The sequence below is a fragment of the Aythya fuligula genome, chromosome 19, assembly GCF_009819795.1.
Source record: "Aythya fuligula isolate bAytFul2 chromosome 19, bAytFul2.pri, whole genome shotgun sequence".
Lineage (NCBI taxonomy): Eukaryota > Metazoa > Chordata > Aves > Anseriformes > Anatidae > Aythya > Aythya fuligula.
Window position 1 is genome coordinate 7,711,066 of NC_045577.1, and position 27,804 is coordinate 7,738,869.

The 27,804-nt window shown below is 45.7% G+C and overlaps 1 long non-coding RNA gene across 1 annotated transcript in view; it reads right to left on the minus strand.

Moving 5' to 3' along the window:
* LOC116496908 overlaps window positions 1-7,348 on the minus strand; it is a 122,957-nt gene extending 115,609 nt beyond the window's left edge. The window contains exon 1 of the long non-coding RNA XR_004254051.1: window positions 7,218-7,348. This is a non-coding gene — a long non-coding RNA (uncharacterized LOC116496908). The remainder of the gene's footprint in view (window positions 1-7,217) is intronic.
* Window positions 7,349-27,804: the final 20,456 nt, after the last annotated feature.

Genomic DNA, 27,804 nt, shown 5'->3' on the forward strand with positions numbered 1-27,804 from the left:
GTTAGTATGTGCAGGCAGGCTTGTTTTAAACCCTTGTGAAGATAAGGAATGAGGAAGGGAGCCGAGAATTGCCAGCTTTTACTGCGTCACTGCTAGTCACCAAGGGACACCACCTGGCCTCTGCTGAGCCCACAGTTAATAGGAAACAGAGGCTCAGAGCATCCTCACCCCTCCCGGGTCTCTGAAACACCCCGGGGCAGCAAGGCTCTTCGGGACAAGTCACCAGACACAGTGCCAGGCGGGCTGTTACAAGCATTCAGCTTCTGTGAATGTTTAAGCATGAAACCTGTGCGCGTTCTTACGGCCCGTCAGCGGGAAAGCTGCCAGCCACAAAGGCCAAGCACAGCTCCGAGCCGAATTGTTAGAGGAAGAGCAAGGGAAAGAAACAGCTCCCTGTCAGCTCCCCCACTTACTGCAGGCTTATGCAAATCGCCCAAATGAACACCAGCAGCACTGACCCCAGCCGCAGAATAAATCCATCCTGGGCGGGAGGAGGGGGAAGGTGAGGGAGGGATCTGGCCCAGGAAGGCGTGCAATTTACAGAGAAGAAAAAGCATCTTGTACTCTGAGAATCCTTCTCCTTTCCACACCGAGCTTTTCTGACTCATTAAAGCTCCCAATCTGCAACATGTTTAACTCCTGTGAACTCCTCTGCAGGCAGGGGTGGAGGGAAGACATCTCTGGGGAGCGGCGCCGAGTCAGCAGAAAGGAGAAAGCTTTTACAGCTCCACCAGCCGATACTTCCCTCTCCAAGGGAGCGGGGCCAGGAGAGATGAGACTTGCAAAAAGGAAGCAGTAAATAAGAATTGCAATTTCTTTATTTGTACAACTCGAATTCGAGTTACTGGTGAACGCTCACAAGCCCCTAACTGCCTGCAAAGGGCTCAGCACTGCAAGGATCAGGACAGGGCCCAGCTTTAGCTGCCAGCTCAGGCACTTCCCAGGAGCCTGGTGAAGTTATTTCATGGCAGCACGGTGTGAATGAGAAAGCCAGCACCATGAAGTACTCACAGAAGGCAGCTTCTGCCCCTCCAGGGCAGAAAAAGGCTCTGGGGGGCAAAAACCCTGCAGTTGTGATTTCCATGGGGTTTATGACATCTCTGGTAACTCCCAGTTGCTGCCAAGGTGCAACTTCGTCAGTAATTACTGGAGCCTGCCTTTCTGATGAGGCTATATTTAACAGTTCATCAAGGACACGCGGGTCTTGGGACGGGGATGTGTGTGCTGCGGTACCTGGCTGGTGGTGATCAACGCACAGCTCCTGAACACACGAACAATACAAGGGAAAGCAAGGGATCAGTTTTGGCTTCCTCTGCTCCATACCATGGGAGCTGTCTCCTGCTTTAGGAAACAGCTCCCTTTTAGTTCGTAAACACTTCTGGTTGGAAGTCCCTGCAGCATCCTCCCATCTCCAGCCTTCCTTTTGGAAATAGGAGAGCCATGGTTTTACGCAGCACTACAGCGATGGCATTGTTGTGGCTCTGTTGACCCCAAATCCCAGCCCAGCCTCTGAATTCACATTCAGCACCCGCTCTGGGAAGCACAAAGCCAAACCCACGCTGCCCTGCAGTTTGTAAAGGGACTGCACGGAGTGACAGCTAGCACAACATTCGTGTAGCCTGCTTTGTTGTTACCCACTGGCACATTCAGCCTCAATTAGCCAAGCACAAGTCAGCACATTAGCTGCAAGAGTGCTTCTTTTATGGCAGTGCTCATGCCTGCGCTCACAACCCAACGCCGTGAACTTCTGGGGGCGAATTTATCCTGCAGCAGCCCTGCCAGATCCAGGCAATTTGGGCCTGCTCTAATTAACCCGTGTGCAATCATCATCATTTCCACACCATCTAGAAGAAGAGGCAGAGGTCACTCTGCACTGGGCATTGCTTCCCTGCATTTTAAGCAAGAGGATTAACTTATTCACTGCTGCTTTAAAGCACGATGCAAAGAGAAGTGCACGGGGAGGATCCTGCACCCAGACCACTGCACGTGGGCACACCAAGACCTGTGCACACAGGCTGCTTCCCCCTATGGTTGGGGGTGGGGGGGGGGGCTTTTTTTTCTTAAAAAAAGGAATTATAATTCCTCGTTCACATCCTCCTTGAGTGGAAGTCTCCAAGGTCTGAGGTTCAGACACGCAGAAGGCTTGAGCTCATGTGCAGCTACTCAGAGCGCTTTGGTAGCCAGCAGATGCTTACTCGCAGTGCTCAGGTCCTCCTCCCTCCCTCACCAATTTATCTTTATTACTTTAAATACTCCTATCTGCAAACCGCCTGGCCCTTATCACGGCAGAAGGGAGCCTCAGATCTGCTGCCTGCCAGGCTCCGCACGCCGCCGCTCCTGGAAGCGCAGCAAACTTTTCTTGCCCTTATTTCCATGCAGAGGTGGCACGGGGGCTTCTGCTCAGAATGACAAAGCCGTCCACAAATCACTTGGGAATCTTCTACACTCAATTTGCTCCAGCTCTGCCGGGCAAACAAGAGGCAGGAGGCACATATACATTACTGCTGATTAGTCCGTGTCGCCAGTATCAGCAGCCACGCACGCAGGCTGACCGTAACTTTAAATATTGATAACCAAACTCATATATCATAGGCCTGGGAGAGTGACAGTTTCAGTACATAACAGCACAGGCTTTCTACAATAATCAAACACTCAATAATTCATGAAAATATATCCCCCCAAATCAAATTGGAAGCTATTTTGTGTAATATATTATTTAAAATTCAATATTATAATGCACACAACTTCTGCTCGTACCACAGAGGACCATTTCAAAATGTGATTATGTGCGGACTCTATTTAAAAGTGACAATTTTGCTTTTCATTTGTTTAACAGCTTAAATGGAAGAGCTCAACTGGAACTAAGTCATCTGACAATGAAACCAAAGCCGACATAAGCAACTTTGCAAACTTCATGACAAGTCAGAAAAAGGCATGAATCTCCCTCACTGCTAACACAGATGAATTCCCCACTCCAATGCTCACCTCCACAATTTCCCCTGTGCTAAGTGAAAGGAAAGGTGCTGCAAACCCGTGACAAACTTCAGTCCCCCCAGTCTGTCGCCCTGGTCCTGTTGAATAAGGAGAAAAACATTTACTTGCATTCCAGGGACCCTCGCACAGAAAAACAGCTTTGACTTTGCATCCCTGCTTATTCCAGTTGGAAAACCCATTTGTGTAGGGGAAGGCTGCCTGGTGTGAAGTGCCAAGAGAAGAGGGTTTTGCCCTTGTAAACAGAATGCGCTGGAGCATAAAATACAATCAAGATTTGTGACAAAATCCAGCCTGGGCAGACGTCATTCCTCAGCGGCGGCGGGGCAAAGTGGCACGGTGTGATTGAGGGCACCGAGCTCGCAAAGTGACGGCGGGGGAGGCTCGCAGTGAGCTGGCTCCAAGTGCAGGGACCGGCCCTGAAGGAGAAAACTACTTGGTGAGGAGGAAAATCTCAGCCTGTTTATGAGCTGTTCACAACTAGAGCTGCACGAGTTCGGTGTCAGGCAGTCGCCAGCTCTTCAGTCAGTGCTAACACCAATCTTGCGTCTTGTCCATCTACTGCCAATTGGATATTTTTTATTTGCTCCCAAAGAGTGGTTACTAAGAAAAGTAAAGTCGAGGGAACAAACACTCAGCTCTCTCGAGCTATCACCCTACAGGCAAAAGATGCTGCTTTGAATTTTCTCTTCCTATCTGTTGCCTTTTACCACCTACTTTCCACTCCTTTGGCCACCTTGATATTAGTCTTTTGCCTGTTTTTGCTTTTCCCCCCTTTCTGTGCTGTTCCAAGTCAGAACAAAGTCAGGGACCTGAGCCCAAGTACTGCCTCCTTTCCAGGGGTCAGGAGGGGATGTGAGCAGGGTTGCACCCTGTGGGTGAGGCAAGACAAGCAAGCATGGCAAGGTCCCCCCACAGCTCAGGAACCAGGGCTGAAATCCTGGGGTGAAGCAGGTGCCCGAGAGCCTGGAAGTTGCTGTTCCAGACGGCACAGGTATGGCTCAGGCTCTGCTACCAACCCTCGTTTTCAAAATGCTCTAAATTAATCTCTGTTAGTGTCAACTGACGGCACTGCTCGCACATACAGCACAGTAAGACTTGCTCAAACTGGTGTCCTAGGACCAGCTCTACCAGGTTCTACATAAGTATTGAGTGTTTGCACCAAGAATGTTTATTTCTGCCTCCCTCTAGTTGTCTCCTGTACTCCATGTGTCCTTCGAAATGAAGAATTTAAAATGTTTTGCTTGGCCTTTTGTGTCTGTTCACTCTTGCCCTCAGAGGTTTTCAGCCTTGTATCACAGATGCCTGGTGCTTTGCCACAGACAGATGCCGGCATCCTGTTAAAAAGCCCAGTAGCAACTGAAGAAGTCAGAGGGATCGCAGCACTCAGCTAAAGGACTATTTTCAGAGCAATTAAAGACACTTAATATGTTAAACTGAAAGATTAAGAGGTGACACAGTAGCACAATAGAAAAATGCTAGGTATGAAAGTACAGATTTGGCAGAGAAAGGCAAAACAGAAATAGTGGCTTGAAGTTAAAGCCTCAAATTCCAACAAAAATGTCAGTTTTCAAGGTGTGAGTCACCACCTCTTCCAGAAAAGTGCTGCTCAGTACTCTGATCTCCCTGTGGATGGCTTGACAGCAGTGGTGACTTACTATGGGGGAAGAAGTGGAGAGGAAATATCAGGAAAGTGCTCCCATGAAATGATATCGCAAGGCTGAGTCACATTTTAGAGGTTAAAATGGTTCACAGGCACATGCAGGCTGAGTGACTTTCACCAGTGAACCTCCAGATTTGCCGTGCTCTGACCAACACAGCTCCTGGGTTTGCCGTACAAAGCACTGGCTGAACTCCCCATCACCACACCTTAAACGACCTTAAGCAGGCCAACAAACCCCCAGCTCCAGTGCAGTGGCCACAACCTGGTTTCATGCAATTGCCCATGCAACAGGACTTTGCAGCAGCGGGAATGGCATTGGGAACAGGGAATGGGTGCTTGATCCTCTTCTGTAGCGCTCCTAGGACATAGGAAATGGTAATAGGTAATTATGAAATGGAAGAGGATGTTGGTCTTTGCAGCAAAATTCGTACACTATGGAAATAATGAAAGGGCTGCGGACATGGCAGCAGGCTCTGGGTACCAAGCCAGCCCAGATGATACAACCAGCATAGGTTTGGGAAGAGCCCCGTCCCTGAAGGGCTGACCACAGCTTGAGCCCAAAGCCTGAAACAAGCTCCCTCTGGGAAAATGGAACTGGAACGAAGCACTCCGCAGCGAAGTCATCGCTTGGGGTGTTGAAATGCTGCAGTGTGATGTGGCACTTTGGTACACATGCAGACATTCACACATGGCTGCATCTCACTTTTAAATGTCTCTCAAGAGTTGTATATTAAACAGAAGAAGGATTTTTCCAGGAACTAACACAGTTGGCAGCCTTTTGTCTCTATTTTTTAGAGTAATTTATGAAAGAAGAAAAGTAGCAGAGTCAATTTACAAAAGGCTGCAGTCTGGACTTTGATAGATGAACAGATATACTAACAAAACCTCGTACTTCTCACTGAACACTCCATCTTCTTATCTGTTAATCCTGGTGAAGAAAGAATGAGGAAGGCAGGCAGCTGAGGAGCTCAAAGAGCTGGGCAATGTTTAAACCAGTGAACAACCAACCCAAAGACCAACCTTCCTGCTTTCTTCCAGACCCAACCAGATAATCAGCTAAGTGTTTCCTCTTGCATTTTGCCTCCCTTCTGGGAGGGGATGAGCGAGATGACAGTGATTTCAAGCTACAACCTGTTGTAAAAATGTCCTATGTAATTACTTGAGGCACAGCCTGGTAGCTGTGAAGGAGCAGCCCCCCTCCTACAATCTAGGACATCGTACCGGGACTTAATAACAGTGCCAGGGGTGATATCAAGGAGATGACAGCAAACAGCAGCACTTTTCCCAGCTGGCTACCCAGCCCTGTTCTCCGGCAGCTTCGCAGACTTGCTTCTGAGGATGTTACTCAAGTTACATCCATGCTAATCAAAGCAGCTCAGCCGTTAGCACACTGTAATCTAGAACTGAAACAACAGAATTAAGGAAAAAAAAAAAACCTTTGCACTTCCAGAAATATATGAAGAAGGCTTGGCAATTCCACTGAAAGATTCAAGAGCAGGCTAGGATTTCTAGGACGGGCCGCCAGCTATTGGGATGCCCTTTCAGTGCTATATATTCATATGTTAGTCTAAAAATGGTGCCCAGAGTCCCAGCTCCATCAGCAGTTCTCATCTTTCTGCATCCTCAGCGGAGCTGCTGTCCCCTGCACATCCAAATATCCTCACGCTCATCTCTCACACAGTATTTTGAAGACACAGTTCTCATTTCTCTTCTAAATTTAAAATGAAAAGTAACTTCCAAAGCTCAGCATTTTTACAGTGAATTTCTTGATTTGTGACAAGTGCTATAGGAAGAAGCGAGTATTTTGTGCTTCATCTGTTCACGTCCCTCAAGTACAGCCCTCCTCTCCAAACCCGAAATTTCTAACCCATTAGTCTTAAAAGCAGAAAAAACTGTGGAGACTTGAAGAGAAACAGAAACCAAATGAAAAAGAATAATTACTCTCTCCTGACTTCAACGAGGCTTACTGCAGGATCTGCTGCAATTCCTCACAAGCACGATGAGCACCAACGTACACATAACAAGCACAACAGAAATATGCATTTAATTGGAGAAAGAATCTCCTTGGCAAGAAGGGCCTCATGTGTTTCTCTAACAACGCTGCAGACATTTCTTTGCACAGTAAATCCATTATGTCACCACACAGAAGAAACTCATGCAAGAGTGGGTGAAAGCTAATGTAAGCAAAAAAAGGCTCCTTGAGCAAAACCTGCAATACAAGTGAAAAGCATGAAAGATGGCAGCGACTCTGCCCCCTAAGCTCGAATCTGCAGATCTCATCTTTTCTTTCCCTTAAGCCCCAGCTCCTGGAGCCATATGATGACATGAGAACCACCTCAAATCGAGCTTCATAATCTCAGTGAGGAAAAAACCCTGAAGAAAGCAGTCGTTAAAGGATTCAAAAAAAAAAAAATAAGTTTATAACATTAAGATTTTTTGAGCCTGCCCTAAATAAATATTGCCTCCCTCCTGCTCTGAATGGTAGAGGTGAGTCAACGTCCAGAGCTGCTGTGCTACTGCATGATAGCATCCAGACAGTCCTTGCTCCTTCCCCAAATCCTACCTGAGCTCTAGGATCTGCAGCCCAGCTTTCCCTCTTCCTTGCTCTGCACTGCATCATTACACGAAGCTCCCTGCATTCCCTCCCCCGTCTCTGCACAACTCCTCTGCACTGCAGCAGTACCAGAAACACGTTTTTTTTCCAGCTCATTTTCCCCACTCTCTCCCACGCTGCAGCACTGCAGCCTGCACTGCTCTGCCACCCAGCCCTGCACTGCAGCAGCTCACTGCCTTCCCTGGTCTCTCAGATCCCTGCTCACGGGTTCTGGTTTTGCACTGCAGCATTGCAGAAAGCCTTGGGCTCCGCCACCTCCCTCCAGTGCTCTGTGGCACAGCCCAGCCCTGGAGCATCAAACCCGCCCTGCTGCTTCCTTCCCTGCTCTGCTCTTTCCATTCAGTGCCAGGCTGCAATGTTGCTGAAGCATCCACAGTGATTTTGTGACTCTTACACTCTTCTGTTCCTACCTGTGATATTGCAAGGATTCCCCTTGTGTCCCAATGCACCCCTGAGCTTCAGTCAGATCCTGCTTTTCACTCCCAGAAGATGCACCCCTCCCTTCACCCCCACTTCTTGAGCACAGTTTCACATTCTCTCTGCTTGTGCAGAAGTCAGCAGCCACTGCCCAGGGACAATACTGGAGTACAGCTGGCAAGTACAGATTGTTTAAGAGTCATCCTGCATTTACTAAAAGGAGGTCATGCCTAACAAACTTGATTAATTTCTTTGAGGTGGTGACAATGACAAGGGACAGGGTCGAGAAGTAAAGCATAATTTAGTTGGACTTCAAGAGCCTTTTGATACAGTACCACATGAAAGGCTAATTTGTAAGGTTAATATATATGCTGTTGATAGCAAAATACTCAGACAAGTAAACATCTTTTTTTAATTACCCTGCCACAAAACAACTAGGAGGAAAGGGAAACCAGTGGCTGGTCATGGAAAGGGGAAAAGGAAATTATCACAGGAACGTCAGACATTTGTATACCCCTGCCCTGCAGGCACTTTTCTAGTACTTTCTAAGCAGCCACACACAATTCACTGTGGAAACAACTTGTCTTGGTGACCAAACAAGACACAGCTGCAGAAGGGTCAAAGTTACATAAGTTACATAAGTTATATAAGTACAATAAGTGTGCCTCTAAAGAACATGTAGCATAATGCAACAATTTATAGCTGCATGGTGCTCAATAGAAGGTATCACGTGAGATGAACTGGTGGTGTTACAAGCATGTAAGGCTACACAGGTATTCAGAGGCCATTAAACAGAAAGAAGGAATGCAAAGCAAGATTGGAAAGTCTGAACATAGCCTTAGGTCTACCAAGGCAAGCATACCTTTTTGGTCACTGCACAGGAGACGGGTCACTGCTACCACCGGTTGTCTTGCTCCAAGTGGTACCAGAGGTCACTGAAGTCAACAAGAGAGCAGGTTCCAGGCCTTCACATGCAGTCCGTGCTCTTGTTGGACATTAAAAATTCACCTGGAAGAATAAGATTACCTATCAAATTTAGAAACTACTGAGGCATTTTTTCGTTTTAACATGGCTTGACTACTGCAAGACCTCTGGAAGGCCCCTGCAGCCCTGCACCACTTCCCAGCTTCCTCACAAATTAGGGACTACAACCTGACCACTGCTTTCTGCTGCCAAGCAGCTCAGTGTTTCTCCTTTTCCTCAGAAAAAAAAAAAAAAAAAAAAAAAAAAAAGCACATCTGTTTTCAGTAAATGCTGTAAATTAGTTAATGTTTGTAAAGTGCTCTGATCATGTGAAGTGCTATATAATTACTACATATTATCAATATAATTTGGCTAGATTGTGCCTCAGCCGCCTCCTCTCTTCATTACAGTTTTGAGAGAGTTTTCTCAAACATCAGCTCTTTGGGGCAGGGACTTTGCATGCCATCCATCTCAAAACAATCTTGACCTTTCTTGGAGAGCCCCAGGAAATAATTAAAAAGCCACAGCACTGAGGCACATCGCTGGAGTCACACACCCAACCGCACTTCTGCTGCAAACAGACTGCCAGATGCCTCCAAGGGAGGCGGCCCTACTCTTTAGGAAGCTATCACCACCCCAAGGAAGCGTTTGGGGTCCACAAGTCAATATAATACAAAGGAAGCACAACTGATGGTAAAAATACCCCAAGCACTAGGAAGGGCAGCAGCCTCTGCTAGACCTGGGCTTTGTACTGGGATGGGAAGGCCCTGACCTAGCTGAACTGTTGCAGATGTTTCCCAAATCCCTGCTCATCTCCATATATCCATTAGAGCTCCATGAAGAGCAAGGCATGTATATAGAAATGTGAACGTGTCAGGGAGTACCAGGACTCCCAGCTGTAATAACACAGGTACAACTTAAGACTGGTCAGAGCAAAGCTTTAGTGACCACACAGTGTACCCAGGCACCAACCCCTTCACCCTGGGGTTGCAGACCCCCCTTACAGGCTGTTTTGGGAAGAGACAAGGAAAATCACTCTTCAGCAAAGCCAGGGGTGTGCTTTTGGGACAAACACACCCCAGGCACTGCCTCCTGGGCTAACCAAGGCCAGGACTGCCCAGTCACCCAGCACCTGCACTGCCTCAGCCCGGCTGCTGGCTTGTGGTCATAAAGGGGTGCTGCTTTTGTCAGGGTGAGCTTCTTAATCAGCCCTCCCAGATCTAAGCTATTAATGATTTTTTCCACCACAAGCTGTTTTTTTTTTTTTTTTTCAAATAACCTGCTCCTCAGTGTCTGCTTCTAGGGAACCCCAGATTTTTACAGGCTTGAGAAGCAAGAGCTGTATGAAATTCCTCTCAGCTCCAGACTAAAACCCGATTTAAAAAAAAAAAAAAAGCTTGTAGTGGAAACTAACCGAGCTTAAAAACACTCAGCTTAACTCCCTTTAGAAAGACACACACGAGGCACAGAAAGAAGCACAGAATCGTACGGGTTGGAAGGAACCTCAAGAGACCATCGGGTCCAACCCCCGATGAAGAACTTCAAGAAAACCTTAAAATTGACCCTTCAGAGAGACAAGCACCCTAAATACTTAAATTTCACACACAAAGTAACAAAAACAGACCGACAAAGCCCGAACCCATCCCCGCTCCCTACCTGAGGCGCCTCAGAGCCTGGGCCCGTCCCGGCCGCTGTGAGGGGCCGAGGGGCCGGGGTCGGGCGGAGCCAGGCCAGGCCGGGGCCTTCAGAAAATAGTGGGTTTAAACATTTTCCTTGGGTTTCTCTCTCCCTCCTAAGGATAAATAATCTTAACTTGAGGGTAAAATTCCCCAGAGGTTGTCAAGCTGCTAAAAAAAAATAAATTTAGAAAATAATTCGGGCTGTGACAAGTTGTGTTTAAAACTGCTGAAGTGAGTTAGAATATAAAGCGTTGCTTCAGATCTTAAAAGCTGCAAGCATCTGACTATGTAAAAGGTGCGATTGGGCTGCTGGGGGACTTCTGGAATGCACAAAGTGCTTCACAAAGCACGGAAAATGCTTACTAACGTGTCTGTAAGCTAGTGCTTACTGGCAGCATGAGCTGAGAAAAATATTTACCTGTAGATTTGGGAAACTGCCCTAGAGGAAGGCTCCCTGAAGCAGGGACAGGCAGGCATGCTCAGGGACGCCCGAGAAGCCTCTGACAGGAGCAAAGTGTCTGAATTGAGCCATTAAAAGCTACACCGAAGTTTATTTTTCCTCTACAAGTCATATGCCATGGCTTGGTCTTCAAGGTGTTTGCTGTTGTGGAGGTTTTTGCCTTTGGACTTGGTCTCCTGCGCTCTGCGGGGATGGGTGGAAGCCCGGTGCCACTCCTACCCATGAACGTGGAGGGAAGGAGGCTCAGAGCTGGTTCTGGTAAGCCTACAGCTTCTTATTCCTTCCCACTAATAACAGGCCGACACTAAAAGGTTCAGAAAACGCAAGTACAATATTCAGCCACTTTCTCAATGAAACTAGTTGCCATGAATCCTTTCCGTAAGGTGCATCTCTCCACTTTGTGTCCCTGCTTGTAGTGTCGAGGGTTGGTGTGTTCAAATCTTTCAGAGAGAGACTAGGAAACTTCAATATTTTTGGCATGGGTGAGACTAAAAAAGCAATTGAGGGGAAAAAATGGGTATATAAAACAGCGGACCAGATCATCTGCTAGTGCAAATGGTTTTAATGCTGCTGAAGTCAATGGAGCAATGTCAATTTACAGCTTCTGAGGCTCTTGCTTAGTCTGCAGACCTGGGCCAGAAATCAAGGCATTGGAGTTGAAACACCTGGCTTGCAAATCCTGAAGGAATAGGTTTGATCATAAGTTCTTGCTTGTTAAGGCTGAGACAGAAGGAATGGGATCTTCTTGGCCAGGCTTTTGGAGAGCGAGCAAGAGTGGGATTCAGTTTTTGTTTAAAAAGCAGGAGTGCTGGGCAGAGGCAGACCTCTTGAGACCCCTGTCTTCATCTCACATTTTGGCCAACAATGGTCAACTGCTAGCAAAGGTTGTCCCTCTTTTGAATGTATTTGTTGCTTCTTGTCTTGCAGTGTGAGAGGGATTGCTTTAAGAAAAGAGAAAACAAGAAGTTCCAGTAGTTAAGATTATAAATATATCCTATTAGAGTTTCTTTTTCTTCCCTTCCAGACAAAAGCATTTCTGCTTCCAAGCTTGATAGACCTCCTGACCCTGCTGATGTGGGTGGATGGCTCTGCATGTTCTGAATCATTTGCTTCCTTTTCAAGTGTTGCTTTCTCCTTATTTCAATTACCCTTCCTTTATAATTACATGGGCCGCTCCAGTGAGCGGGAGTGCTCTGGAGCTGACAGACCGTCTAACAACAGGGCATGCTGGAGGCAAAATCTACATCCTTATCTACCTTGGGCAGTAGCGAAGCTGTATGTTTAATAGCACAGGAGAAATTGCTCAAGGATATTCAGACACGAGCAATTGGTGCTGGGTTCACTGCCCAGGCTTGCACCAGGCTGGACCATGTGTAATTGCTGTCGCTGTCCCTTACAGAGTTATAAAATGCACGTGCAAGGATCACCTCCCTTCTTTCCCGCTGAGTGATTGCTTCTCGGAGCAGGAGTCAATGAAGCTTGGCCTGATACCTATCTGAGCTCGATGGGAGTCTTTTAACTAAACTTGGAAGGGATTAGTTTAGCCTCCAGAAGGTGCAGCCAGCACGGATGTGACTAGGACAGGGTAGGAAGGGAAGGTGGGAGCTAGTGACTGACGCCTGGCCCCGCAGCTGCAGGTGGCTATGGATGTACAGCGCTGTGACTCCTGGGGCCAGGGATAAGTCTGCATCAAACTCAGAGTTTTTCTCTATGTAGTTTCCCAAGGAACCGACTCTTTTGTTCTAATTTTCATCTTATTTGCAATTAAAATTAAGCGACTGGTTTTGTATGGAAATCTTGCAAAGTGGTACATTTCAAATAGTGAAAGATTTAGCTTTTTTTAAGAGATGGAGGCTTAACTTTGTGTTGCAAGTTGTTTCCAGTGAAGCTGTGCCCTGGCTATTTTAAGAATATGCTTTATTAAATAGTTTTCCAAAAGTTCAAATGGATTTCTGAGGCTGCTTCCTGATTTCTCTCCCTGTAGGATTCAGTCTCACTGAATATCCCATCCAAACAGCGCACTGATAATGTGGTGCCTTTTATTAACACGTAGGGATATTGGAAAAATATCTCCTTAATTGGGCCTTAAAAACCTGTCCCAAAGTCAAAAGCAGAGGAACCATTGGAGCCTTTGCAGAAAAGGTGCACCCAGCGAGGGCTTGCAGGTGTTTATTGTAGACGAAGGGATTTTTTTAGCCAATTAATTACACATTTCAAATTTAATCTTATATTGAAATTCTAAGGGGAACGTGTGTGGGAACAGACTGGGAGAGGGTGTCAAAAGGTTTTTCTTTAGCGGCAGTAGGTTCCTGCAGTGAGTCATGAAGAAGGGGCCATAATTGTTCCCATTGTCTTGTGTGCTTGGTACAGCTACCTGTTGGTTATTCATGAACACAACATTATCACTCACATTATTTTGGTTCCGTATGAAAGAGATTAAGCTGCTGGGGCTGCACAATACCGTGGCACCAGAGGATAAGAACATAGGACTATTTTTTCTCTCGATTCATCTAGGAATTAAAGGTGTAACAAATAACTTCAGATCTTACCACAAAAGAGAGCAGTCTTGCAGCCTGCACACACAACTTTCCACTCTGTGTTTCTCTTGCTTGTACTTTGTTCTGTGCTCAGCCAACAGGTACGAGGAGAGGCACGGATGCTTGCTCTCCTCAAAGTGAGCCAAAGCCACTGCTTTGTTACTGGGGACAGGAAGCAAGAGGAAGGCAGCCTTCCCTTAAATTCGGCGGAGATCAGAAAGACATTAGTGCATACAGGCATGTCAGTGCTATTACAGAGCAGACAAGTCTATCTAGTCTGCGATCGCACTTAGCTCCGCAGTGCTTGTGGCTGGAGCTGCAGCCTTGCTGCAGCAGTCGTGGTGATGTCTCCATACCTCCTTAGCTCCTCTCACTCACCCGAAGCGCAGCAGGTCCAGAAGCACCTGGAGCCGTGCATCACGCACAGCAGGTTGCCTGCCAAAGTCCCGCTTGGTTTGCAGCTGAAGGAGAAGGAGGAGAGCAGGAAGGGAAGGAAAAAAAGGAGCAGGGCAGCTGAGAGAAAAGAGTGGCCAGAGAATGAGGGTTATTTTATATTTCAAATACTAGAATATAAAGTAAAACAAGGAATGGTGAGGGGGACTGTTCTGCAGTGGAATGGGCTAGACTGTTTTTTATTTTGGCTTTTATTGGAGCTGCTCTAAGGGTAGAAGATCAACACTGTCCTAGACATCTGTACTCAGCAGAATTAGTTCCATGTCAGTGGCAGCAAGGAAAACTATTGGCTTGCCCACCACCCCGAAAATAGTACCATGTGCTGTGTGCCTTGTCTTTGGGACGTGGTTAAGTATGTTTATCTAGGGATTGTTTCTCTTTTGTTGTGTATTTGGATGCAGCAACAGAGGCAGGGGACTGCTGAAAATTCCCTTTGGCCTTTCAAAATGTTCCCGGGAGCCTGAGATATTTGCAGGAGTAAAACACTGAATTACAACCTGGGTGCTGTGCTTGGCAATTAATACCCTGACCCCTCAGAAAGTGAAGAAAACAAAACAAAAACAAACGAACAAACAAAAATCTCTTTTAATTCGATATAAACTTTTTAGATCCAAGGAAATCCACCTCCAGCATGCACAAAGCTGTGAAAGCTAGGTGAGGACTGATTTCTGTTAAAATACTTCCACCTGCCTCAGTCATCTTTCTAAGCCTTAAGTTTCAGATATATCAACAGTGCATCAGACCTGCGAGGGCATCAGATGGTATGTCAGATGAGGGGAAAATAAACTGGTATTTCCCTTAGCCAAGGAAACTTCAAGTTTTGACAGGAACAAAACCTCGTGTTGCACAGGCCCTGTAAATAAGGGAGTTTAGTTCTTCTGAAATGTGGTGAGAAGGGAAAGTGGCTTCCAGGGTTTTCGGAGAACAAAGGATCATTTCTCATCCGAGACTCACCGAGGGAGGGTAAAAACATTTGGGAAAGGGTCAGAGGACAGAGGTCGGGAAAGGCTGGGCTCACTTCAGGGATTTCAGAAAAACCCAGCCCCTCGCCTGCCTTGCTGAGCGTGTAGAACAAGGGCTTAACAGCACAGTGCTTTTCTGCCATAGGGAAACTGCTTGTATCAAAGTGTATTTCTTCTCTTATTACCTGTGTCCAAGCAAAGAGTTAGGATTACAACCACAAAATAATGAAACAATTTGCAGTTGTCTCTATCCCTTAGTTTCTAGTGAAGACTCCACTGCCACAGGGCTGTTCGCAGTGCAGCTCCATTCCGCCCAGATTCAGGCCAACCCCGAGGAGCTTCCAGCTTCACCTCACCCTAGGAAAAAGAGAAAATGGGCTACAGGAAATAGGTGTTTTTTTCTGTCTGGGTCTCTGCTGATCCCTCCTGCTTGGTTCTGCCCTTCCGTGCCTTTTTACCCTTATTCTTCAGCTTATCTGAGTTTTTTTTTTTTTTTTTTTGCAGTTGGAATTCATCAAAATCCAGAATAGGCCTGAACCTATAACCTTGAGCTAACACTGAAGTGCCAGCCTAGCATACATTTTTCCCCCAATTAAAATGGATGAAAAGCTCTGAGAATATTCTTTGATTCCATATCTTATATTTACACCATGAAATCTCTGTGCAGGTCTTTGCCCTGAGAATTGCCTTGGCTTTGCCTCACCTTTGCTCAAACATCAGAAGCTCATGAAATGCAAAGTCAGATAGCTTTGAATGCCAAACCATATGGCATATTTGTTCTGCAATTGGCCACCACTTTTTTATAATCAGGATTCAGATGTGGGTGTTTGCTAGATTATATTCTCTTTGTGCACACCGGATTCTCTGCTTCCACAGCCCAGGAGATTAAAGCGCTTGCTGGCTGGGAAAGTCACAGAAAGCTGCCTGAAACAAATGAGAATGAAGGAGAAGCAAATCGCTTTGCTAATATCAAGGTGTAGCTGCAGATTGCCTGTGCAGTATTCAGCTTGCTCCTCTCCCAGCCTCGTTGTGTTTGGAAAATTACAGTAGATGCGGTACCATAACTTCTACGTCCTCGAGGCCACTGCTTGAAACCTTTCCCTAATTTCTGTAAAACGGGAACAAAGACAATGGTTGGATGCTTAGAACATGTCCTTCATCTCAACAAACTCAGGTTTCTTTCAGGAAATAACAACTTCCCTGAAGTGTGCACGCACCCAGAGCTATTTGTAGAGACCCTGTTCTGGGGACATCTGCTCCTCTTCTGCATCTTTTGGCGTGGTAGGCACCAAAGTGACATCTCCTCTGGCAAGCGCGTGGTGCACCTGTAACGTGCTCCCTCAGACTGCCACACAGAGCAGCAATCCAACAGAAATAACCCTCACAACTGCCAAAAGGTATTTTTCCGTTTTGGAAGGCTTTGCCCCAGCAAATCAATTCACTGTGTACCAAAGATAATTAGGGCATCTTATTTAAAACTTACGATCTAATTAGTGGCTTTAATGGTAGTTAATTACACAGAGAGCAACAAAGCAGTTATATTTCCTATCAGACTTCTAAGTCAAGGTGCAGGTATTTATCTAGGGCCATAAAGGAGAGTGGATACCACACTTAACATCTAATTACACAAAATTGTCCACAGTAATTATGAGCAATGTGACTTTATTTATCTGGTTTAATTACAGGGGCTCTGCACAGTCGCTGACCTGGCACGGTGACAGGGAGGACAGAGGGGAGATGAAGTGCCACCCCCTGCGTGAGCACCGTGGTGGAACCGCAGGCTGCCTGTCCTGGCTGTGAAGGCAGAGCCCAGCCAGACACCAATGCTGGCCGTGAGGACCTGTGCACCCTCTGGTCCTGGAGGCTCACGGAAGCCATGCAGGCACAGGGGATGGACAAAGTTGTGCATCTGCAGCACTGCATGAGGAACTGGATTGGATGTCTTGTACCGTAAGTAACCCAGGGTCAAGATGAGGTGTAACAAGGACCATTAATCTGTTTCTTCAGGAAAAGGTTCTGCCTGGCCCCACACACACACCCGTCATAACCTTGAGTCTTTCCCAGGTACCATTCATTGCTGAAACTTCATAGAAGCTTTCAGGGCATCTCCAGAAAGTCAGTGTCTCTTGCACAAGACCACTTCTCACTCCCTGGGGAAGTGGCACGTTTTCTGTCTGACCCTGGATTTTTCTTGCCTATCAGCTTAAATGTTAATGTCTGTATGCACGGGCATAAACATGGGTTCAGCTTAAACTTTTTTAATGCCTGTCAGGAAAGAAATGCGGTCTAAACACAGACCTATGCCAATTAGCAGGAAGTCCCAATGGAATGAATAACCATATAGTTGGTTCCTGAATGATGAAAACTGGTTTAACTTATGGGGAATAAGTGAAACATGGCTCTTGTCACTTGTACTTTTACACTGGTGGACGTGTTAGTGAGGGGTATTAGTGTTGTCATCAGATGAGACCGAAGTCCATCCAGCACATTATACTTCCTGTGACAATAAAAGTAACAAGGGCTTAGGCAGCAATATGAAAGTAAGACTCTTCACTTTATATTCTTATCTTCTGCTGTTGTCCAGTCTCTATCCTCTCATTAATTAATTATCACCTGATGAGCAGGGTACCTTTTGAGTTGTAAAGCTTAAAAAGATGTATCATCTGCATGCCAGAAAAATTGCTGGCCTTCTTCCTTCAGCCACAAAAGACAACATTTCCAGCTCCTTCCACTTTATAAAATTGCAAGCAGTGACATGTATAGCTCTACTTCTCAACTCGTACCCCCAGGACATTTCCATGTTATAGCAAATCACTTGTTCAGTGGCTCACTACGATTTTGAATTAGTGGTAAATGCATTTTGACCTTATTTTTCTCCTGATAATTGCTCTATTTTTAGAGAAGTCACTTGATTGTCATGCTAATTTCTTCCATTTGAGGATTAGACTAGCTCCATCAGAAATAATTTGTGGTATACCATAAATAAATAAATAAATATTTTTTATCTAAAAAAAGGAAGCTGTCTCCTTTAAGAGTAAATATTGGTCTTGGTTTTGCTTTTTCTTATGTAAGCTAGGAACAAATACTTATTGGACAAAAAAACTATGATAAATTTCACTGGCAGTTAAGTCACCTTCCACTTTTGGATATCAACTGTCAGCCATATTCTATGCTTTCGTTTCCTAAAAAGTATTTGATCGTCATATTACAGGCCACTTTATTCTGCTTTATAGTCTTCACATAACCTATTAAAATATCTATGGCCAGATTTCCGAAAATACCAGTCTGATTTCTCAGTATTCAGGGCCAGAGTTCAGATCAGCTTTTTCCAGGGCTAAACGTTTTCTTCTAAGAAATCCAGCCACCAGTGCTACTTTACTTAATTTGTTACACCCCTGAGCTGGTACAAACGCTGTCACTTTTAAGATGCCTGAGCAAGGAGTTCTTGAAGCATCCGACCCTGCTCAGCTCGCCGAGCGTATCTCCGTGCTCTCCTTTTTAATCACGCAGAACTGCAAGTGCACCCTGTGCGTGAGGCACCTTTGCCCCCTGCCACAATGAATCACGGCACGGGGCGGCTGCTTGCCGGGAGGTCCATCTCTGCCGGTGACAGCCTGGCGGCCGTAGCTTCTGGTTCTTATTGACACAGAGGCTGGGCCGGCCGTAAATCCGGGAGGTTTTATTCTGAGAGCGATCAACTGGCCCGTGGTCCAGAGAGTGATGGAGGGACCTTGATCTCGGTGTGGTTGGTCCCCTCTGCCTGCATTGCTGGGAGCTTGCTCGGGCTTGAGTCACTGCAGGTTTTATGGTTCAGTACCACAAGGCAATTAACAGCGAGTGAGTGAGCGTTCCCAACCTTTGCTAAAAATCGTGGCTGTTTATCAATGTGTCAGGCTGCTGGCAGATTCAAGAAATCTAAATTTAACAGGTGACTGGTTCCTCCATGCCTGGCTGCAGCCAATGGATCTTCAGGATACAGCATCCCAACTGGGCAGCCTGCACCAGCAGAGGAAGCTGGGGAGGAGAAGTGAATGAATGGGGCCAGCTCCAGAGTTCAGTGCAGGGAAGGCTTTTTTACACCACAGCTGCTTAATGACTTTTTCAATTGATTTCAGCAGTGCTGCTTTTCGATTACTGATTCCATCCCAACCACTGGGCAGAAAAATGGGCTCAGGGAAATAATAGGAAGGGAAGAAAGAAAAAAGGGTACACAAAAACTCATCACCCACTATAAAGCAGTGACGTTTGTCCAGATATTTTATGCTGAACTGGAAAAAGAGAGAGAGAGAGATGACAATTTATCCCATTGCTCAGCCCGTGTTGTGGAGAGGAGTGCGCACGTCCCTGCTTGCTCGCAAGCCCCAGTTCATCCATGCTCGTTGACCTGCTCCTTGGTTTGGAACCAGCTGCAGAAAGCAGCTGTCATCCTCTGTTACTCTGCCAGCCCTATTCTTAAGGCAGCCATCAAAGTCTGGCACTGACTGAAGGCAATTCAATTAGCTGTGACGGTCAAACAGAAACTGAGGGTCAATTGAAATCTTTTTTTTTTCCCCCCTCCTTCTTGCTCTCTCTTATTTTTACCTTGAACCCTGGAGGGAGAAGTTCATTCCTGTCTTGGGAAGGGTTTGGGGGGTAGGAATGCAGGAAGGATGCCACCTACATAGGAAAAGCTCACTCCAGTGCCTCCTGAGGAAGAAAAAATAAAAGGAAAATGTGCATCTGGGAGGGGGTGAATCTTTCCTCGGTCCTGCTCAGCTCTTGTGCTGCCTCCTTAAGATGCAGAGAGTTTGGAAAGTGGCTCCTTGTTGGAAAACTTGAGACGTGCTTTGGCTAAACCCAGTAGTAATAATGAAATCTCCCTTAGGCTTCCTGCTGCCATCTGCTTTGTGCCAGCCACAGTAGCCATTTCAGGCTTTTATCCGGCTCGTGGGCTTATTCCCAACACCTCCAGAGGAAGGAGGGAAGGTGAGAGGAGGAGGAGGATAGAAAGATGGGATGTGAGAGCTAAGATGTGCTGCCAGGCAGAGCTGCTTCCCCAGCTTCCCCTTCACAGCCAGCCTCTGCAGCTCCTTGCTAGCGTGCAAATAGTTGTAAAAATAAAGGTCAAACAGATAATCTTGATAAATATTTAATAGTTACTGTTTTTACATCTCCCTTATTGTTACAGATTGAATGTCTAACACTTGTGACATCTGGCACACACCGAGCTGGGAGGAAGCACGTTCAGCCCCACCTGCGCAGGGGGACAGGCTCCGTGCCACCAGCGTGGCCACCTCCAGCAGCCCCACAGAGCCTGCCTGCCGTTTGCTCAGGAACAGCAGCTTCCACAAGCAGCACAGACTCATCTTTCTTATTCAACGAGGCTTCATGTGAGTTTTGGTAAATTGCAGCATCAGGACTCTGGGTTCCCTCATCTCTTCCTGAGTTAGCTCTCATTAAGGACCGTCCACGCACAGGTAAATCGGGTGTGCCCTGGCTGTAGTTATCAGCTTTGGGGTCACTGTGAGCTCTCTAGAGGTGCAGGTCTTTAGTTCAGTGGGTTTAGTGCAGGACTTGAGTCAGATTTCTGTCCCAGTGGGACCTTGCTGGACTTTTTCCAGATGAAATAGGTCTTTGGTGATTAAATGAGACTTGTGGTGATAACATTGTTGATTTCAGAGTCCTATCAACCAGCCAAGTAGTTATGGCAGAGCAAATGCAAGCTGTGCTTTTAAGGGATTGCTTGGCAATTAAGCAAACTGTACACTTACTCATGGTAGCGGATAAGAAATCGTCTGCCTTTGCACAGCAGATGAGTACTTAATATACTGTGGGAGTTTTTTAGTTTGTCCATGGATTAATTCATTGTGATCAATAGAAAACTCAGTGTGCCCTGCAAATTGTGTATTGAGGAAGAGGAATACATTTTACCCACTGTGAACTCTGTAAGACTGTGCAGCACGAGGTCTCAATAGCAGTTTTGCTATATGGACATCTCCTATGAAGCATTTGACTGGGCTTTGGAAATTCCTGGTAGTAAAGGATCTTCATATGGAAGAACTAATGACCCTAGGTAACAAATGAATCAATGTGACAAAAGGAAGGAAATCCAACTCCACAATTCCCTGCTTTGCATGACCTGAGTATTTGTACAGCAGATGAGAAATGCCAGCGGAGTGTCCTGGCTATGCATCACAACCCCTTCTGCTTGGGAGCAATCCGTCCTGGTTTGGACAGCACAGCCCAGGGATTTAGATCCGTGTTCCAGCAGCCTAAAGACCCTTCAGGATGCTATTTTTGTCCTAAGTAGAAACTGGTGTTGGAACAAATAACTTTCCTGTATTCTTTCAGCTGGAACATGAGATTTTTTTTCACTCTTTTCCTTTCAACTTGTACCTCGAAAAATTCAGCTACACTCGGAGCTGTGCACGCCTCTCTCTTCCCCGCCTGCCCCAACCCAATCTTCATCTCATTCACATTGCAAGAAACGTCATTAACATTTGACAGTGACTCCTTTCCCTTTCCCTTTTCCTTGCTGCATTCATTTTTTTTTTCTTTTGTTGAAGCTTTGCCACCCTATTTTACAGGCTATACAATGTGGAATTTGGCAGAAATTCAGGTTCAGATAGAATCCAGAAATGACTCCACATATGAGTTTAAGAGGTGTCAGCATTGGGTAGCGTATCGTGCTCGCAAATAGCCTGACACAAATAGGGTGAGCATCAATGGCAGTTGAAGACTCACTTAAATACTGTTTAAAGTCCTTAACAAAAAAGAAAGACTTGGTTTTGACTGTGATGGGAAATAGTCTTCTGGCAATATTTCAGCTGGCTGCTAGGACATGTAAGTACTGCAGACTTACACCAGAAAAGCAATGTGGTCCCCATTCAGCATCTAACGAACGCACACGGTGTCAGGGCAGTGACCCCAGCGTGGTTCAAGGCAGATGCTATTGCTGCTGAAGCAGTGTAAGAAAACCTAGATCTGGAGCTTACACATGAACTCACGACAGACATGTTTTGTGGAAGGGAGGTGACAGAAGCTCTTTGGGATTGGCCTATAAATGAGCACCAGCAATGTTTCATCAAAAAACTGTTCATTAAACACTTCAGAAGTGTAAGTCATTTTTCCAGCCTGTTTGAAAGCAACTTTCTATACCCAGCTCTGCCACTCCTGACAGAGCATCACTGGGCATTTCAGTTTTCAGGTGGATTGTTTGCTTGGTTTTTACTGACTGGACAGCCAAAAGTTTTAGGAATAGGAGAAAGGCGATCAAAAGTTAAAGTATTCCAAAAAAGAAAGAAGGATTTTTGTTTTTTGGCCTGTGAACCCTTGCAAATTAGTCACTGAAGTGCTTTCCTCATCTTCACTTTCTTGGAACATTCTTGAAACAGGCAAAAGCTATCACTCAGTAAGTGTTCACAGAAAAACGGTAAAATAGGTCAGAAATGCAACTGGAACAAATGTGTTTGAGAAAAAGAAAGCCAAGCAAACATTGCAGATACTAGAACTGTGCAAACACAGCAAATAACGTAAAGCTTCCCCTCAGGAGAAGAACAATATGTAGAAATCTTGATACTTCAGTTCACTTAGCACAGGACCCAATGGAGACTGAAAATGTTGTGTCCTACAGCTATACACCCTTTAACTCCCGAGGGATCAGTCAAGGTGTAGTGTGCAGGCAGTCAGGGACATGAGTTAATTGTGACATTTGACTTCTATAATACAGACAGTCGCATTGTGGCAGCTCTGAACTGCTTTATAATAAGAATTTTGTGAAAGAGCCAGAGATCATTGAAGTGCACTGTACGATAGCTGGGGCTACAGTGTCCCCATATGCTGAAAACCCAGAAATGCCATGTACAATCACAAGGGAATAACTTCTAACGTGCTAAACTTCTGGCCTTGATGCTCTTCCAGGGACATCCCAGGTAGGTCTTCCACAATGGTCTAAGCAATGTTGTGTCCATAAAAATATGCATGTTAATGCATATTTTAATGTAATTATATGTAATGCCTATAATGTTAATGTAAGGTGAGCCCCCAGCCTTTGAAGCTGTGTGCTTTGGTGTCCAATTTTAAAGGACCCAACAAGACTTCCCTTGTCCAGGCATTCAGAAGTGCTGCTTCTGTCCAGGTGGAGGCATCAGCTGCCCTTCCCATACCCCATCCTCACTGCTGATCTTATTCAAGTGTTCGGAAGGCCACGTCATCATGCTGGCCTTCATCTGTACAACCCCCAAGAATACTTTTTTAAAAACCTACTCAAACTCTGTATTTCTTTCTCCCTTTGTTCCCATGGCTTCCTCCAGAGGAGGCGAGCAGCTGAGGGGACTCGCGCTGAATCCTTGTCTGCAGCTCCCTCCAAGCTTGCTGGCTTTCTCTTATTGAATTAGGATAAATTGGAACTTTCATAAAGGGTGATATAAATCATTATCTCAAGTTAACAGATGCGGACTCACCAGGGTAGAGCTGTGTTAATAACTCCTTCGGATTAGGGCTGATTGGTACAATTTGAAACTTGTTTCTCTCAGCTTGATCAGTCTAGTTGTAACTGTGGCAATTATCCCATTTCACTTTCAATAGCTCAGTGCAGAGGAGCTGCTGCCTCCAATCCATCCCTTTTTAATGAATCCAGTGTGATATGCTCGGTCCTGTGGACAAATATGCCCCATCTCCCCCCAACACCAAAATAAGCATTAAAAAAAAATAAATCCGGTGTCCAAACGACACACAGGAATGTGTCTTTTAGGGAGCGAGATGCTAAGTGTCCATGTAAACATCATTTAGGTATTTGGCCGCTGAAAAGCTTCTCTTCATTCTTGCAGCGTCATTTGCACTTTTTGGCAGTCTTCCTGCCTGGGAAATTAGATGAAAAAACAGGGTTTTGTCCAAGCATTGAAGCTGCTTGAATAGATTCTGATGAATGTGTTACATGCTGAATTTGTGGGGTTTTGTTAAATAACTTATCTGGTGATTTTTTTCTTTTTTTCCCCACGAGTCATTAATAAATGAATTAATGTGTGAACACAGAATTCTCGGAATAATGTATTTGACAAGTATTTTCTTTAACTCCTCTTTTTGACTCCGAGTCTGTGTCTCAATTTAGCAGACCCTTGAAGAACGCACTTATCTTTGACAATAGGTTTAAATCCATCTCTATTTAGAAAGACACTTGAACAAGTGTGTGCTTTAAGCCCATGTTTAGATCTCACCTCAGATATTTTGCTGGATCATGGGCTTTAACAGCGAGGTTAATCTTGTGCTTAAATCAGTGCAGTAGTGGTCTACTTGCAGCTACCAGCTCTTCTTTTGACTCTTTATGACCTTTCCAACTGCATGTATACATTAGGAGCACACCAATTGCATTTGATTTCCATATTTCCTATCATTAGGAGCCACGCAAGTGTCTTTGAACCATGCCCAGCCTATTTCAGCTCCCAAGCTATAAAACGAAAAGTATTCCCCTTCCCTCCAACTCTTGTCTTATCTTTTGGGCTGTAAATCCTTTAAGCCAAGGCTGTTGCTCGCTTCTTGTTCATACAGCACCTCATACCATGCTTTATGAAGCCAATAAAATGTTAGAGATTAAAATACATGGGCTGATTTGTCTCCCACTTACAGCACCAAAGCTGTACATCTAAAGGAACATTGCCTATGCCCACGGAAACGTGCCAATGAAAGCAGTAGTGTGATCCCACCCAAGCTTTGGTTTCTAACAGTGGGAATATGAGAGCTTTCCCATTTCAAATTCAGATCTTCTGTGTATCCGTTCCTTAAATTCTTTGGGGGTGCAGCCTAAATCAGTGGTGGTGTCCCAAAGTTTTGGAGGAGCAGCCACTGCCTTCTCCCCAGCTCTTGCCAGCTGCCTCCTGCTCAGCTCTGAGCGCTCAGCCTCTTGCAGGGGCCTGGACAGCTCTGAGTCATGCTGCTTGCAATATGTTCCTGCTAAAAATAATAGTAGTAATTAATGCTCTTAGTTTTAGTACTGCCATCTGCCTCAATGCCAGCCACAGTGGCTATTTTCCTCAGTGCTCCCCAAAGCTGGAAGGAGAAGGACAGAAAGGGCAGAGGCAGCTGCTTGCACCTTCCCCAGCACCTCTGCTTCAGCTGCGAGCATCTTCATCTGCCGTGGTGCCACCGCCTGTGCAGGGACAGCAAGAGGCACCGGACTTCCTCAGAGTTAAAGGAAGTAGAGCTTGGAAAGAGACATGCATGGAAGGAAATACACGGAGCTATAACTCCTGAAGGCAGCAAGACTGAAAAAAGAGGGACTTGTACAATAGAGAGCTGTCTAGCACAATTTTGGGAGCCTCTGTCTAGCTCTGGACCACATGAGATAATGAGGAAGGAGAGAGGTGTGCTGAGAGCTTGCATCAGCTCAGTCGCTGGCATGGGATGGTGAGGGGTGAGCCCAAGGAGTCTGTTCCTCTTTATCTCTGCAACGAGGCTGCCTTCCTGGGCTGTGCAGGTGTTGGGAGCGCACAGGCAGGCTGGGGAATTGAACAAAGGGAAGCGGCAGAGTGTTTAACAAACAGCATCACAAAAGGCATCTGTCTCAATGCATCACCTTCTGTTCCTGCGAGGAGCTTTTCCCTTTGTCTCGCCTCCTTCCCCTAATTATGAAATTTACTTCCTATCCCACCGGAGGACGAAAGAGTCGCTTCGGGCTGGCAGGAGAGGAAGTGTACAGAGAAGCAGAAGCACTCACCTGCATGCAGACAGCAAATGCAGCAGCACAAGTCATCTTTACCCACGGTAGGAAGATTTGGGGGGTTGAGAAGGCAGAAGTGTAGAAGGCAGACAGGGGCCCCTTTAATTCTCAAATAGGGAGTTTTTGAAGGTGTAGTGCTACACAAAGCCACTTCTCCCTGATCCTTGCAGAGCAAGCTGGCAAAGGCTTTTTCTTCTATCACAAGAGAAGAGCTATTGTGCATCAGCCAGCCACATCTCTCCTCCACGGTGAATGACACTTCAGAAGACAACCTGTTGGTCCTCATCCCATCTACCACAAGTCTGCTTTGAGATACATATTTTGACTAAGGCGAGGAGAAAACACTTGTTGAGGGTAGGGATAAAGCACGAGGAATTGCAGCAGCCCAGGTTTGGTACAGCTGGCCTGGAAGGAATGTTTTTGTTAAACCCAAAGCCACACCACTGACTGGCCCGGGCTCCCAGCCTTGCGCAGCCCCAGGCACTATGTAGCTGGAATCTGTTTCTTCTGCAGGCCAGAAGTTTCAGCTTGCATGTGCCAATGGTAATTATCAGGCCAATTGTAGGGGTTTGAGTAGTGTGTGTACATGGGGCTTATGTTCCTGACTTACCCTTTTCTGTGTCTCTAACCTTGGTGTCTTAAATGGGAACACATCACCAGTTTCCTTCTTCCTCTCCACAAAAGGTGCTAAAGGGGTTTCAGAGAGTTTCAGCCCAAATCACCTAACATATCCCAGCAGTCACCTGCAGCCAGGCTCAGGGGTGAGTTATGGGGAGGACCTGGTATATCTGAAGTCTTTTCATCAGTCCTCTTTTGTATGTGCTTGGCTTATGCAGGAGGGTGCATTTTCCAACTGCAACAAAACTTAAACGAGCCCTGCAAACCTAAGGCTGTTTCCCTTTGCACAACTATCTAAACACTTCATTTAATACAAATATTTGAGGTTAAAAAGGGTTCCCTCCTTTTTAGGGGAAAAAAAAATAGACATTTCCAAGGTGACACAGAAATGCTTCTGGTCCACCAGTTCTGCAGACTGTTCATCTCTTGTTTCGGGGGGCTTTTTGGGTTGCTTCTGTGCGTTTTGCAAGGGTGCCTCTGCCAGACGCAGGGCAGATGGTGCTCTCTCAAAGGGGTTTTGAGCCTAAAGGGCAGCCCCACTATGGACAGGCTGTGGCAGTGGAGAACGCAATGAGTATTCATGTGAGAAGAGATCCCAGAAGGTCAATATTGACTATTCATTATTCACTTAAAATATTTGCCATGCAATTTAGGACTGAGACAAATTCTCATGACAGAGGTGACCAGCCACAGTATTTGACTAAAAAACAGGATGTTATCATAAACAACGGCTGAGCCAGCTTCAGAAAAATACAGGAGATAAAATTATTCATCCACTTATTTTCTAGACTTCTAAAAAAATGTGTGCAAAAATCTGGATCAGATAAATTTCTGCTTTTTAATCACAAAAAGGAAGAAAAGTTGTAAGAAATGCCAATTGTGATCAATACTTCAACCAGGAAAAATGACATTATCCTGAGTGTTGCGTGGAAGTGAACAGACATCACCTGGCATTTGCTGCCATAGCTTGGCGGTTTTCCAGACAGGTGGCTACTTATCTTTGAAGGTGGGAAAGATGCTTCCGTTCACAAATTTTTCATCTTTTTTTTTTCCACTTTGAATAGAATAAGTTATCAAAGTCAAACTTTGCTGTACAGTGAAATTCCAGAGAAAATAAATCAACTTCTTTTTTTAAAAAAGTTTTTTTCTTTTTGAAAAAAAAAAAAGATGCTCCATCTCTGTTTGGAATTAATAATTTCCAATGTGTGGATACTGTTGTGTAGTGTATTTTACAAGGTGGTATCTATAAGGCAGAAGAATGTGACTTTTTGTTTAAGTCGATGTGCTCTGGAAATCGTGGTCTAACCCAGCTGCTGTACCCAAACTCTTCTCATGACATAACCGATTCAGGGTGAAGAGCAGTGTGGTAGCCCACTTCATACAAAGTGCACAAAAAGACACAAGTGTTGTGGTAGGACGGTCTTGAAGAAGATTTATCAAAAGCAACATCTTTAAGAATGCAGAGAACTCATAGAGAAAGCAATTATTTTTGAGAATTAAAGGTCCCTCAGAGGAAGCAGGACATTAGGACACCTCCTGGGTCAGGCAGGGTTGGGTCTTCATGGATCCTAGAAGTTCAGAGGAGTAAGGTCAGTAAGAGTGTAAGAATGACCATACCGGCTAGAGGGAAGGTCTGGTGAAGTGTCTTCTCCCACGTTAGGGCTAGCAGTGCTGGCTAAAGGAAGCACACAACTTGTGCAACAAGTGCTGCATGAAGACTTGCCACAAAGATACAGCCGTGATTCTCCTTCCCA